We start from the raw sequence: 15,540 nt of genomic DNA, 5'->3' as shown, positions 1-15,540 counted from the left end.
CTGGGAATGGTTTAGGTCACTCTGCGTCTTTCACTACTCTAACTGCTTCTTGATGTTTTTGACATATTAATTCGAAGGAGCTTGCCCACCAATTTTTCTGATGGATTGTTGTCACCCTGCCCTGTTACTGGAAAACTAGGTGCTTTCGCTAATAATTTCCTGGAAAGAAGCCCCGCCTTTGGGACAAACAATGGATAATAAATGAGTTAGACGTTACTGGAGATGAAAGATGAGTGAAATTATGCAAAATTAAATTGCAATAGGTGTCGGATCCGGTTGTGTTTCTATCTGACATTGCATCCCTGGAGTAGCTTATGAAAATTAAAGGCTGGTTCTTGGAAAGGGGAGACCGCCATAAGGTGTTGACAATGAATGTCAAAATTCAAAAGCTTCAGTGTGATCCAGAGGTAACAACTGGAGCCAGTTCAACACCGGAGCTTTCATCAGTGGCTTGCCTAATCAGGTATAGGTACCCTCAGGCTCTCCAGGACTCTCTGTCTGGCCCTGTCAGGAATGAGCCAGCTCCAAGGTTTGCAGCCAAATGCAGAAAGCAGCCAGGAACAGGGAGGCTTTGTTGTTAGTCAGGCAGGGGAGAGCCGGCAGCTGTAGAATCCGGCTCTTCCTGACCTTGATGGGTGGGCTGATAAGATAGGAGCTGAGAGCAGGCTAGAACACAGCCAAAGCTCGCCGGAAGCTCAAATAGGCATGAATAGACAAGGAGACAGTTCGTCAGAAAAGGAAGAGGTTGGATCTAATCCAATAAGTCCGAGGAGTCAGTGAATGGGAGGGCTTCTAGATAAACAAGAGATGCTAGGGGCATCAGTTCAGTATATTCTGTAGACACTGGAAGGAATCTTCAGAAGGGTCATCTTGAGTAATGATGCCGGAGGCTTTGTTAGAGGGTCCGGAGCTATCTGTTTGTTTTTGCAATAAATCCTCCTTTTTAATTACCTAAACTTACTGTGTTATCAAGCTGGGAACCTGGACTCCTGACAGGCCCTCAGGGCTCTCCCTAGGCCACACCTCTCTGGCCACACCACCTGTTCTCCATGGCATGCCCCTCATCAGCCCTGCTTTGCACCCTCCTTGAGTGCTTGTGCTTGGCTGGAATGTGTCCTTGAACTCTGATAGTGCTTCCTGCTTGCCTAGGTGTGTGTGTGTGTGTGTGTGTGTGTGTGTGTGTGTGTGAACAAGGCTACTGTAAAAGCTAAACTTGGCATTAATTGCTAAGCCCACTTCTGCTGCTGGCCCCACCCGCTGATAGCATGTGCCCCGTAGAAGGTTGCACAGGAGGGAATGTGGTCCTCCATTTAAATAGTATTATAACTTATCCCACAGACTTAAAAGTAGGTGCAAAAATACCCATGTTGGTCCATCCACAGTTTTGTTTGCCCTGTGATTTCTAGTATTTTGCATTGCTCTGTTATCATGGGTCTGAGAAAGGTGGGTTTTTTTGTTGTTGCTCTGCTTTCCCTGGGAAAGCCTGCTGAATTGTGACAAATGTCAATCCGCAACAAACCCGAAGAAAAATTTGTCCCTTTTCTGAACTGGTCTTGAAATAGTTCCTGAACTGACTTCTATGTGCTTTTCTGTGAGTGTCATTGGGGACGGTCTGCTTCCATCTCCTTTCCCATGCTACCCCTGCAGAATACTTTTTCCAGGATCAAGCACTTCGGGTTTTCTCAGCATGCTCATTTTAAAAAATGTTTTAAATTTCCCCCTGTTTAGCGCTCGTATAAAAAATTCCAATCGAACAATATACGTGCAAAATGTGTGTGCTCCCACTTGTTTGTTTTGATTGGTTTTGATGGTTCTGATCACGACTCACTCATCTTAGGAGTCTCATAATAACAGAATCCAGCTTGTCTCCCTTTTGAAGAGAGCCAGTTCACACTAATGTTGTTTTGAGTAAATGGGGTTAAAGTGAAAGTTCAAAGACAGCCCTGGGTTGCTGTAGGAAACCCTCCCAGCCTCTGGTTGAGGAAAGAGGTCATTAGTGAGCAGTAAGCTGTGCTGTGATTTGGTGGTTCATTATCTCATATACAGAAACCTTGAGAGAGGATGAGTATTTAAGACTCTCTTGCACAACTCTGTGGTTTTCTTGGTCATTAGTCTCCGAGCTTGAGTTTGGTTTTAATGTATTCTTTCCTCCATGGACAACTCGGTGCACCTGTACTCTGTTTCTGCAGCAGCAATTTCTTTGAAATTGGGCAAGGAGGAGGATTATGTCTCCCGTTCCATCTGAAAGAATCTCACATTCCTGATCCATTTTCATAAAATGTCTTTGGGAATTTAGTGCTTAATACCAGAAATTTTGATCTGATTTAAATTACGATCTTGGGAGTTCCTCTTGAAGAGTCAAATGAATTAATTAGCATTAAAAGTCAGGGAAGAAAAATACTAATTTTTACTTCTTTAATGCAGTGTCTACGCACACATCCTCCAGACTTACATATTCCCCCAGTATCCTTTGACATTTTTGGGATAAGTAGAAATATGCATCTCCTACTGAATCATGCAAGCATCTGAACACAGGGACTGCTGTGGATCGGCAGCCAAAAGTTGGGTTTTAATTCACTGTGTCCTTTTTCTCCACTTGCTTTTCTTGCCTACCTGCGGTTTTAAAACAAGTAACTACTTTTTAAATATTTATTTAAATATTTATTTATCATGTGTATTCCCTGTTCTTTAGCTTCCAAACTTCTTAGTATACTGTACTACATTGGATACAACCCAATGAAACTAAGGGCTTGTCCGTACTTTGTTTGCTCCTCTGCTTCCCCCCAGGAAAACCGATGGTTTAGCACTGAATTGGAGCAAACAGCATATAGGTTTTCCAAGGTTTGCCATTTGTTCTGATTTATTGCCAAAGAGTAGGTTTTCCAAGGGAAGGCGTTAGGGCAAAGACAAAACTGCTCGGACCTGTGATGTCCAGGCACGGGACAAACGGAGGTCTGGATGAGCTCTAAGTTAAAGTCACTTAGCAGTATATGGGTTGTGCTGGTGGAATATTGCACAAGGGAAAGGACTAACCAGATATTGTTGTGCAATTGAGTTATTGTTGGAACGTGCAGGAGAGCAGCTCCTTTGCTTTTAGGCTGACATATGATGGGACAAGGGAGATATTTCGCCTAATTTGTGCCTTCTGAAACAACATACGAACCAAAACGCAGCTGTCTTCTGAAATTCACACATCTCCAAATTTTGCAGTGCAGTTCTCTAGCCAAGTACAAAAATGCATAGACTGGGGATAAGTGTTCATATGAATGTATATATTAGTGAAAACAACATACAAAAATTTGTTATGTGCTGGGCAAAATGGTTTTGCAAACCTGTGCATATTAGGGAAAATGGCATACAAATATTAGGAGAAATACACACTATGTATTAACTTTCTGTATTGCCCTTCATCTGAGGATTACAGAGCAGTTTACGATATAAAAAACTAAAACGCACAACATAGTAACAAACAAAACCAATACTGCCCCACAGTTTAAAAGGCCATTTATTATTTAATTAGCTGAAGGTCTAGGAGGCTGGAAAGTTAACTGGTTGATTTTCATTGAGAGCCATGTGGTCTAGTCTAACCCATCTCTGGTGGGATTGAAATGAGAACAGAATGTGGGGATGGGGAACTCGTCTATGCAATCCTGTAGTCCTTGGGTGGGCTGCAAAGATCCCCAAACAGTCAGCTCTTTGCTTTATGTGTATAGTCCCCCTTCTCCATTCTGCAATGACTAATATATCCTAGTTCTGTGCGGAAAGTTGGTTTGAAAGGAAGAAATAACTGGAAATGTGGCTCACCATTGCTTCTTTCAACCTAAACTGTAAAGTCATTCTTCAGTCTATATAGGGCTCTTCCAGATGTCTCTTTCAGTATGCATTCATGATGATTTGTGCTTGCAATGGTACTGGGAAGTTCCCACACTATCCCAATTTCAACACTGTTCGTGCCTGCAAAAGTTCTGGGGCAGACATATTGCGAACTGCGTCATTTCCAATTGCTGCATGTCCCATAATTTCTTGCTGAAATCTTTTAACTTCTTATACCACAAAATGTTCTGGTTTATTTTTTGTTCTGCTTTTGTTGTGCAGCAGCCCGGAAGTGTCCCGCCAGACAGCAGTAATGTAATTGCACTGGGAAAGCATGGCAAAACATCTAATAAAGCAGAATGATGTGTGGACAGTCCAGTATAAACCATAACTAATGCAGTATTACGGTATTACATTAATGACATGTTGCAGAATTTCCTTCAACAGCCTCCCCCCAGTTTGGAGAGGGTCCTAAATCTCTCTGTCCTGATCTTCCTTATTCTTTTTTCCTACCTTTATTCCCCATTCCTTACTCCCCCACTTGTTAAATATTTAACCTGAATGTGATAGGAAATGCTGATTAGCTTTTGCATTTGAAAAATCCTCTTTTTGGTCATCTGGCCGCTGGTACATCCAGCACAATTTCACTCTGGCATTACTTGAGCAAATATTTGCAAGTATGGATTTCCACCGTCAAGACACCGATGTACATCTATTTTTTAATTCACTTCTTTTCCTTCCCTTTGTTCAGCTGTGATTTCTCTCTCTGCAGTTTCTGAAGGACGCCTGAAAAGCCTGCAGAGTGGTTCTTTCTCTTGCCAATGAACTCTGAATACTTGATGGATTCATAGCCACAAGGGATTTACAGCACACTGAGGTGAGACTGTTAAAAACTTACAAATTCAACTTTTTGTTTTGTTTTGTTTTGTTTCAGTTAACCAACATAAATAGAGCTCACTTCAGGCATATTTGACAGGTCTTTCCATTTCAGGTGGGCATTACAATAACACTATACTAATGAACTAGCGCCTGAGTTCGCTGTTTATTTCTACCCTTTTTCTCTGTGAATCCTTTCCCTTTTGTGTCATGTCTTTTAGATTTTAAGTCCAACAGCAGGGATTGGGTTTTTTCAATGACATTTTCTACTGAATAGCGGAGTAAAATAAACCACAAAATTTTGAATATATAAATAAAGTGAAACAAACTAAGGCACAGTCAGATTTCAGCCGTGATTCAGGGGGGAACAAGGCCTTGTTTTCACTGAGGTGGTAAACCTTAGGGAGGTGGCTAGGCTGTGGCCCATGGAAAACCCTAACATTCTAGTTTTCTATATCCAATTAATCTTTTTGTGTGAAGTCTTTTTCACCCCAGCCCGCCATCTGAAGTGACAACAGCCTGACAAGAGGTTGACCACTTTGGGTCAAAACTGGGCCAAAGGATGGACTAGAGTGAAGCAGTGCCTGAGAGAAAAATCTTGTTCTGAGGAAAAAAAACTTTCACAACATGATGTGTTTTTGTTAATTATAGCTGATTAGGTTGCATGTTCCCATTATCCATCACGTCACTTCCAAATGATTAGGCCTCCTTTCTCTCTCTTTTAATTTTATTACGTCAGCTTTCCCATTGACACCAAGTCATTCATTACCAGTTTCATCATAATGGGATGAAAATACCTTCCCTCCACTAACCCACTAATCTTAGTGTTCCTTAACATTTCTGCTAAGTTACCCTCCTTTCCTTCCCTCCCTTAGGATTGATTTTATTTTATTTTATTGCCCATGCCTCTTCTTGATACAAAGTGCTTTGTGCATGAATTGCGCTTTGGATTTCAGCTTTTGGAAGTGCCTCGACAAATATTATTGCTTTGTGTGTGAAATGGCAGCTGCTCTGGATTTTAGCTTTCTGAAGTGTCTTGACAAAGAGAGACTTGGTCATTTTTGCCTTACTTTGTTATTGATTTTAATATTTCATAACTGATCAACTTAGCATACCCCAAACAAGGCAGCTCCTATAGCATTATAAGCATGAGGAATAATTACACCTGACATTAACTCGAGACAACCATGTTTTTTGACATCACTCTGGGAGTGATTGTTGCATATCCATATCTGAAACAGAAGAAATAAAATCCCACCGAACAGAATTGAAATGTTCAGGGCCCTCTTTTTCCTTGGAAGCATGTAGTTTCCTTGGAAGCATGTAGTTATGTGTTATTTTTTCCTGCAATGGCAGGAGTCCATAGGGAAATATTCAAATTATGTAGTGTTTTCCACTAACGTTGCACTATGATCCTGGCAGCTACCAGCTTCCATGTAAGAAGATCTTTGGGTTTTTTTTTTTTAAGGCCTTTGGTTAGTCCACATGTTCAACAAATAAAACTGAGGGGAAGCATGAACAGGTGTTTTAATTATTTTAGATATTTCTTGGTGCCATTTTTGCATTGCTGAGATGGTATCTGGCCTGAAAACATAAGTTTGGTGCCTTTTTCGGCTAGCTCCTCCAGCTGCCTTTGTTGACCTGGTGCCCTGCAAATGTTTTGGACTCCAACTTGCATCAACCTCAGCATTATGTTGGCTTTGGCTGATTGGAGATGTAGGCTAAGACATCTGGAGGGTGGCAAGTTGTGGAAGGCATGTGGAAGTAATACAATGCTTTTCTATGGTGAATATATTTATTTATTTATTTAGACTATTTCTATAAAAGGTAAAAAAGGGTAAAGGACCCCTGGACGGTTAAGTCCAGTCAAAGGCGACTATGGGGTTGCGGCACTCATCTCACTTTCAGGCCAAGGGAGCTGGCGTTTGTCCACAGACAGGTTTCCGGGTCATGTGGCCAGCATGACTAAACCGTTTCTGGCACATGGAGGACCGTGATAAGTGCCAGAGCGCATGGAAACACTGTTTACCTTCCCACCACAGTGGTACCGTACTTATTTATCTACTTGCAATGGCATGCTTTCGAACCGCTAGGTTGGCAGGAACTGGGACAGAGCAACAGGAGCTCACCCCGTTGTGCGGATTTGAACCGTCAACCTTCTGCTCGGCAAGCCCAAATTCTAAGCAGCATATAGAAAAGTAAAACAACAACAGATGTTACAAAAAATGTGCAGCAAGACTCTTAGTGCAAACTACTAATTAAATATGGACAATCTCAATTCCTTCTCTATCCGCTTTCTCCATGCCACACATAATTGTATAGACCTCTGCCATATCACCCGTTCCTTGCTTTTTCTCTGCACTAAAAATTCCCAAGTGCTACAGTCATTCCTCATAGGGGAATTGCTCTAAGGAAGATGTGTACTTACCAAAGATGTGTAAGTACTGTACCCTAAAGGGTTGCATACATCCCCTGCAAAAACCCGTGAGGCTCTGACTCTGGTTTGTCCTCCAGAAGGAGGGAAACTCTATCCCTCAGAGCCACCATCAACCATGCGTTTGGCATTTGTATTTCGTGAATGTAGAACGTTATCGAGATCCCAGGGAGTGAATGACTACAGAAAAGGGAGAGACCCAGTTCTTGTTTTGATGTGAGCCTACCTAATTCACACTAATACCCCAAGCACCACACCATCCTTCAAAATTTGCATTTCTCTGAAATTTTGCAGTGTAGTTCTTCAACCAACAATGTGTATATCAGGGGAAAGTGTTCATAAAGTGCATGTATATATGTGAATATAACTTTAACTTGCATAAGGGAAAACTGCATACAAAAATGTGTATAATAGGAGGAAAAAATAGTATTCTTTTTTAATTGCAAGCTAATGGGGGAAATGTAGCAACCTGAACTTAAAACATAGGGGGAAATGAGAAATGGAGGGCAACTCGTAACTGGCAGATTCAACCATCCTTAATTGCAATGGTAGGGAGCTGAAGTCTCTCTCTCAGGTATATCATAGCCCTTAAAGCTTTAGGTAGAACGAGAAGTTTCTAAAATGGTGCCTCAAAAGCAAATGGATTTCTTCTCCGAACTCCATAATAAGACCTGAAAATTCAATTGATTTTCTGTCAATCAATCATAATCTGCAGTAGCCATGTTTTGGAGGCAGATTTGGCAGCCTTGCACTTGACATTTGCAAACTCCTTTAAAATTAACAAGAGGTGGTTTCTGTCTTGGGTAAGTGTAGAAGTAAGCTATTATAATGTCTCAGTGGTTCACTTTAAGGAAATATTTTTTAAAAAATAATCTTTTTTTAAAAAAAATGAGTATAGGAATCGCGGAAAGAACACATTGCTAATGGAGAAAATTAATGCCAACAGATGCTTTTGCCTTCAGTTTTCTGTTTTCTTTTGTTTAAAGCTTTGATTCCTGACGTGATGGGTAGCACATCTTTTGGGCCAAGAGATGGTGACCAGCCCAAGGTCTCCCAGGTCCAACTCCAACACTCTAACCACTACACCAGACTGGTATAAAATGTACCAGAAGCTATAACTGGTTAATTATGATACTAAGAAGCAATTGTTTGTCTTAATGCTTTTTTCTCCTTTGCTTAGAAGCAGCGATGATGTTCTGCCTCCTCCTGTGGTGGAATCTCAAAGTCCTCGCCCTGTCTCTCCTTCTGAAAACCACCATCTCCTTAAATCCAGATGACCCAAATGTTTGCAGCCATTGGGAAAGGTAAAATGTTGCTCCCTCGCAGATTAAAAAACCTCTGTATACCACTTTATTTATAGAACAGTTCTCAACATAGTTCGATACAAAACTGGAATAAAAATGCTGACAAGACACACTGAGCCTTCTTTGGGCAAAGAATTCCACAGACCCACAGTTGAGGATCCCCTTCTCAGTCACAATTCACCTCATTTTTGAGGAGGACCTTGAGAGCAGATCTTCTATTGTAGAACAGTGTCCTCTTATGAACAGTGCTGCAAGATTGGAGGCATGCCCGGAGGTGTTTACTTTGAGTTCTCTCTTGTGTGTGCACTACCTGCCTTCAGAGGAGTCTTATTTCCCCTGCTGTGGTTGTGCTATTGTCCCCCTGGTCAAAATGCTCATGGAGATCTTGATATGAGGAATGCAGTCAAAGAACTGCTATCATTGTGGGTGACTTCAACTATCCTCCTATAGACCAGCTACATAAGTGTTCCAGTCATGACAAAGAGGTAACATTTCTGAATACCCTAAATGACTTGTGCCAAACATTACTGACTTGTTAAGCTAAGGTTGCTGCTCTTGTGGTCATAACTTCCAAAAGGGCAGGAATATGAGGCATCCATCTCCTTTTCTTCATCCAAACCCGGGGAACCTTTAGATGTTGCAGGGCAAACTACCTGACTGTGATTTGTCACCTTTGAAATCTCTGCTTCGGGAAGGGCTTTGCGTGAAAGTCCCAGTTTCAGTGCCTGGCATTTCCAGGTGGAGCTGGGAATTGACCTTTGCCTGAAACCATGGATAGTTGCTGCCAGTCAGTGTAGACAACAATGAGCCAAATGGGCCATTTGTCTGACTCTGTACAGTCATACCTCGACAACTGAATGCTTCGACTTCCAAAGGTTTCGACTTCTGAAGTCGACAACCCTGGAAGTCTTTTCGCCGTGCGCGTTCTGCGCCTGCACAGAGCGGCATGCATGGTTGGCGCATGTGCTGACAGCATGCTTCGACAACCAAAACCTCGACTTACGAAGACGACTGTGGAACGGATCGTCTTCGTAAGTCGAGGTACCACTGTATAAAGCAACTTGCCACTTTTCTGCTGTAAAGCTCTAAGCTAAGCACAGCCTTGCTTGTTTTGTCCAAGAACAGGCTCTTTAAAATGTGTCTCACCTTATGCTATAATGAATATGAATCTTTTTTAAGTAACATAAACAGCTCTTAGTGGCATTCTGAAGTTCATTATGCTTAGATTTATTAAGATGTTGTGTGTGCGCATTTTTTTTTTTTTAAGGATGTTGATCACGCAGCACAACAGGCTTTGAGGGCAAACGTGGGTGGAGATGGAGCCTGTGATTTGGTATTGTTTGCAGTTGCACGGCAAAGTACATTTCAAGCCCAGGAATACAATATTGATTTTGTGTGAAGGGAGTCAGCAACCCAGAGACCCAATCAAGGAGAAACAAAAATTAAATACCAGAATTGATTGGCTGCCCCGGCCAAGATGACTGTGATACTTAGATGGTAATAAATCAGCCCAAAGAGATTGAGTTAGGGTGAGGTCAAGAGGAGCAAACAGGATCATAAAATAATAATCAAGATGACGAGGGGGTTTATGTTAATAAAAGAGTAGTCTAAATACGTTCTGCTTTGGCATATTTTCTTGCCGGATATCTCATTGCCCTGTGCAGACAAAAGAGAGGTCAGCTCTCAGGAGCTGACATTTTGTTGGCTGACAAAACCAGGTGCTCAAAGCCCCGTGCCCAAAGTATACTCCTGCACACACACAGGTTTTCCAGTAGGGGTGGGGGAGAAATACATTTCAGCATGAAACTCTCTAACTCACAGTTCCTGAAACAACGTGCGAACCAATGCACTTCCCCTTTGGAATTTGCACTTCTCTGTATTGAAAAGATTTGGAAAGCTTAGGAAAAAAATGTGCATTTTATGGCCAAAGTGTATAGGGAAATGTGTACAACTTAAATGCAGGTTTTTTGCATGTTCTTTAAAAACCCGGGATGTAACAGACCCATGATTGAGTGCTTGCTATACCCACATGCAATGGGCTTAGGTTAGACTAATAGAAGCATAGAATTGTAGCGTTGGAAGGGATCCCAAGGGTCATCTAGTTCAACCCCCTGCAATGCAGGAATCTCAATTAAAGCATCCATGACACATGGCCATCCAACCTCATCCGTTCCTCATAAGGCATGGTTTCCAGACCTTCGACTATCTCGGTCCCCTCCTCTACACATGTTCCAGCTTGTCAATATCATTTTAAAATGGTGGCGCCCAGATTTGGACACAGTATTTCAGGTGTGGTCTGACCAAGGAAGAACAGAGCAGGCCTATTACTTCCTTTGATTGGGACGCTATACTTCTGTTGATGCAGCCTAGAATAACATTAGCCTTTTTTTTTTTTTTTTTGCTGCTGCTGCATCACACTGTTAACTCATGTTAAGCTTGTAGTCCACTAAGATTCCTAGATCCTTTTCATATGTACTACTGGCAATCCAGGTGTCTCCCATCTCATATTTGTGCAACTGGTTCTTCCTGCCTAAGTGTAGACCCTTACATTTGTCCCTATTGAAAGTCATTTTGTTAGCTTTGGCCTAGTTCTCCAGTCTGTTAAGATTATACTGAATACCAATTTTGTCTACCGTGGCATTGGCTACCCCTCCCATTTTATTGGTTAACGCAATGCTAAAGTTTTTCAGGGAATAAACAAACAAACAGAGAACCCGCTGCTTAACTCACAATTTATGGTTCTCAATTACTGGTTAATTTCTGCTACAAATTATCTTGGATTAAAATAGGTTCTGTTTAAAATGAGCAAAAGTGAAAAATCAAGCCCCAGAGACCTCTTTCCTGTTTCTAATATAAAAAAGCCTTGTGTTTGATTGGTGTGCCCCATCATTTTGCGGCGCTTGTGCCTTCATCATCAGAATGAAGTGCCGGGAAGCCTCGACAGCATTATGTTAATATGTGCTTTTAATTAGCCTTTTTTGTACACAAGTAAAAGCTGAACAGTCCCAGGAGGAAGAATATCTGATATGGTTTTATGTGAGGGCATAGAACTTTTCCCCGATTCCTCTTTCTTTCTTTTTTATTAATGGTGGCAAGCTTCAATCAGTTTACATTTTTCCATTGCTCTTTACAAGATTTTCTTTTTTCTTGGTTCAGAAACTCCGTGTCAGAGACAAAGCTTTGAAAATCACTTGCCTGCTCTTTCAGTGTTCCACATCATGAGGGCAGTTTGTCCAGACTTGGAACCTGATGTCTCCCCCAACACAGCCCCCACTTCCACAGTTTGTACCCAGCAGTAAGCTCAGAAATGAATACTGGTTTAACTGGATGGTGGCCAGTTTCAGCCTGCAGGCCTGCAAATTAAGGACACACATTGTTTTTGGTGGGGTGGGGGCTGCTGTTTTGGTTCTGATGTCTCAGTATTTATTTGTTATTCATTATCATTCATTTAGAAATAATACCTGAGTGGCGACAATATAATAAACATAGTAACAAGTTATGTTAAAGCAAGTAAAACTTTAAGCAGCAACGAAACACATTGATCCAGTGGGGCAGGCATGCCCATCTTCACCAAAAGCAAGGTGACTGAAGGTATGGTTGCAAAAAAAATGTTTTTGAACTGGTGCTAACAGCCCACCAGGGTCCTTCCTACGGTACTTAGAAATGGAGTGATTTCTTTAAATTAAAGGTGGCCTTTCTGGCAATCTACTGCAGCTAATATGAGAAGTAATGCATCAGGAGCCAGAGTCAGGGGCAGGTCAGCAATAATACACCTGGTGTCAGTGAAGTCAGGGCTGGTGATCACAGTAACACTTCCCAGGAGGTCTTGTCCCAATGAGGCAGTTGTTAAGACTGAAGGACCCTGCTTTCCCACCGCTCCCTAAGTCTCCTCCCCCAGTTCTTTCCCCAGCAGCATAAGGCTCCTTCATCTTGTCTCCCTTTGCTCTGCCCACTTCATTTCTCTGCATGTTCTGGAAGACCAGAAGGGAGAAGGGCTTGTCGCAGGAGGAGCAGAATACCCCCTGGCTTCTTCAGTAGCCTGCCACATCTCAATCTCCTGACCTCCCTCCTCTCCAAGCCTCCGTTTCTGTCTCTGATTCTGGACTGCTCTCTGCTGCAGCCTCTTCCTGCTCACTAAATCCTGTTTCCTCTTCAGCTTCCTCCTCCCAGTTTTCTCCCTCTTACCACTCTTCATCGTCCGACCACCAGTCCCCTGGCTCTGAGCTGTCTTCCCCCAGCCTCCAACCACTCCTCTGCAGCCAGCCACTCCATTTCACTTATTTCATGATCTGAAAAAGCTTTGGCCAATGTGAGCATCTATCTAGCTTTCATCTGCTTTCATCTACTATTGGACCAATTATCTCAGTATCAACTTTTTAAAAACCCTTACCTGTGCGGGTGGTTGACCATTGTTTGGTGCCTCAGAGAACCTAAAACAATTAAAGCAGGCCATTTGATTTGGGGAAGTCCTCTCCTTCTCCTTGGAAAATGTGAGATGTGTATATTTATACAGTTCTAAAATGCACTTTACAGAGCAACATGAGGAAAATAGAGGGTGCTGTGCCCCACAGAGTACAGTCTAAATTTGAATGAATGTGGGTTGTTGCTGCTCCTTAGCTTTCCAAAGGCATTTGACTGTTCACAGCTGGAGACTGGGTGCAGGGCTAGGTGGACCATTCTTGTTTAATCTAGAAAGCCGTTGCTATCTTACACACACGGACAAGCACACACACTCTGTCCCCTGCCCCTTGCCTCTGATGAATTGCACCAAGCATTGATGCTATCTGCTTGGGACCTCAGTACCTGAAGGTGAGCCTCATTTCAACCTGCCTGTAATTCTAGGGCCAACAGAAACAAGACAAGAGTCAGCCAGAGATAAGGCTTTTCTACCTGTGTCCTCCCAGTTAAGGAATGCCTTCCCCAAGGAGCCTTCCTTGGTCCCAACTTTAATCTCTTTTACACAACAGGCAAACTGTTTCTTTTGTCCAGAAAGACATTGTTCTCTTGGTTCTTTGTTAATTGCTGTTGTATTGCTGATTTGTTTTGCTGTGTTTCGAATTTTAACTGTGTGCTCATTCTTTTAGATTGTTTTAAACCCCCCTGAAATTGATTTTGGGGAAGGGCAGTGGATAAATGTGTTGGTCCTGTAAAGTACTGTAATTAAGGAATTTTGGGAAACTCTATATAATGAATTTAAAAATATATTTTTTAAAAAATATCCCCCCCCAAACACCTGAGATTTTCCTCTTGGGGACGTTAACAACACAGGTCCCCCCCCCAAAACCAAAAGCGTTTATTACTATACGCCACTGCCGCAGCTCTGACCTTATTGGCACAAAGGTGGAGAACAAGTCTAGTACCCACTAAGGAAGAATGGCAGTGTAAAATGTTCAAATATGTTGAACTGGCGGGTCTGGCAAACAGTATAAGAGAAAACGAAGATAAGGAATACAAGGAAGAACGGATCATGCTTATTGAATATTTTAAGAGTCAGTATAAGCAAATACATAGCCTAGCAGGTCTCGAGTAAATCCAGCAGAGTTGAAAGAGATAGAGGTTTTTAATAAATAACAAACTGGATGGTTAAAAAGATGTGGATTACACGGAGCAGTAGAAAAGCAAAGAAGCCAGGAAAAGGGTGGAAGAAAAGTCATATATGGTATATGTATACATGCTGTATTTGGTACAAAGTTTTAAGTGGGACGGGGGAGCGTGGTTAAGTATGCCTTCTGTTCCTGTTTTTGAAAATGCAAATTAAAAAAGGGATAAATACTCCAAACAAATACATGCTGGGTCTGTGGGAGACCTTGGAAGGCCAGAGTGATTTGCTGTGACTTGTAACCTTCACATGTTGCAGAGAGCAGGAGCTTTAATACATGAGCGAGAGAGGGGGGTAGGGAGAGCTTTTACAGGCTAATGACCCACCTTTTCTCCCCCTTTCATTGTCTGCTTCCAGCTATGCCGTGACTGTTCAGGAATCATACTCGCATCCCTTTGATCAGATCTATTACACGAGATGCACGGATATCCTGAACTGGTTCAAGTGCACTCGACACAGGTAAGTGGCGATCGGAAGATATTTCAATCTCCCTCTACCGTTTCATCTTCTCCACATTGCCTTCTTTTTATCTAAGCCTCGGTGATGCTCTCAAGATGCTGAGGATAAATATAGACCTCTCTTTGCTAGAATCCTCCTGCAAAATTAAAGAGGCTGAAATGGATTTTTTCCCCAAGAGAACCTGCTCTTTGTTCCTTTTTCTTTTTTGTTGAAAAACATGACCAATTTGGTATTGTAAATCTGCAATTAATTTGGTGTTTTTTTATTTTATTTTTTACCTTTTTTTGGAACAAAAGTGTGCAGAATTCTGATTTAAACTTAAGTGACCCAATTCAGAAGGAATGAAATGTAAATATCATGGGGGGGGGGGGAAAGTGCAGAAAAGAAGAACTCAAAAGAGCATCTCCCCCTGTGATGAAAAGTTACATTTGAGGGTTTTTAGTTTAGAAAAAAAAAGGCTAGTAAAGAAGGGGTGTGGGGAGAGAAATGAGAGAGTTGTTTAAAATGATGCATGGTGATTAAGAAAGTGGACAGGGAAGGTTTTATCCTGGAACCAAGGGCCATCTAGTGACACTGAATGTTGGGAGATTTAGGGTAGACAAATGAAGCAATACTTCACACACCACGAGTTAAACTTTGGGAGTTGCTACAGTAAGATGTGGTGACATTTGCTGACTTGGATGCGGTGATTTTCCCAGAGGCATCTGGTTGGTCACTGGGAGAACAGGATGCTAGACTGGATGGGCCATTGTCCTGATACACTGAGGCTCTTCCTGTGTAACTGAGACCTGAATCACATATGTGCATACATAACTTAGTTTTTTTTTACTACTAATGAAGTATACTCGTTGGACGACTGCAGCTGTGAACCATTGACTCCAGTAAAAAAACTTGGTGCTTTGAGATGCTACAGCAAGAATGTCTGTTCAAATTGAAGCCATCACTTGATAATTGCAGTCATCAAACAATGAGTATACTTTCATGGATTATCTGTGATATAGAACAGACTCGTTTTCTGCATTGTAGCAGCAATATATTTAATTTGAAGTTGAAAT

At 41.9% G+C, this 15,540-nt stretch overlaps 1 protein-coding gene across 3 annotated transcripts in view; it reads left to right on the top strand.

Moving 5' to 3' along the window:
- Positions 1-14,383: 14,383 nt before the first annotated feature.
- The window catches only part of MEGF11 (multiple EGF like domains 11), a 247,160-nt gene continuing 246,003 nt past the window's right edge, over positions 14,384-15,540 (top strand). For all 3 annotated transcript variants that reach the window (XM_060282925.1, XM_060282926.1, XM_035131062.2), the window contains exon 1: positions 14,384-14,485. The gene's annotated coding sequence lies outside the window, so the exon portion shown is untranslated. The remainder of the gene's footprint in view (positions 14,486-15,540) is intronic.

The sequence above is a fragment of the Zootoca vivipara genome, chromosome 14, assembly GCF_963506605.1.
Source record: "Zootoca vivipara chromosome 14, rZooViv1.1, whole genome shotgun sequence".
In the NCBI taxonomy this organism is placed as follows: domain Eukaryota; kingdom Metazoa; phylum Chordata; class Lepidosauria; order Squamata; family Lacertidae; genus Zootoca; species Zootoca vivipara.
The sequence above is the reverse complement of the archived record's forward strand: the minus strand, read 5'-3'. Positions and strand labels throughout refer to the sequence as shown.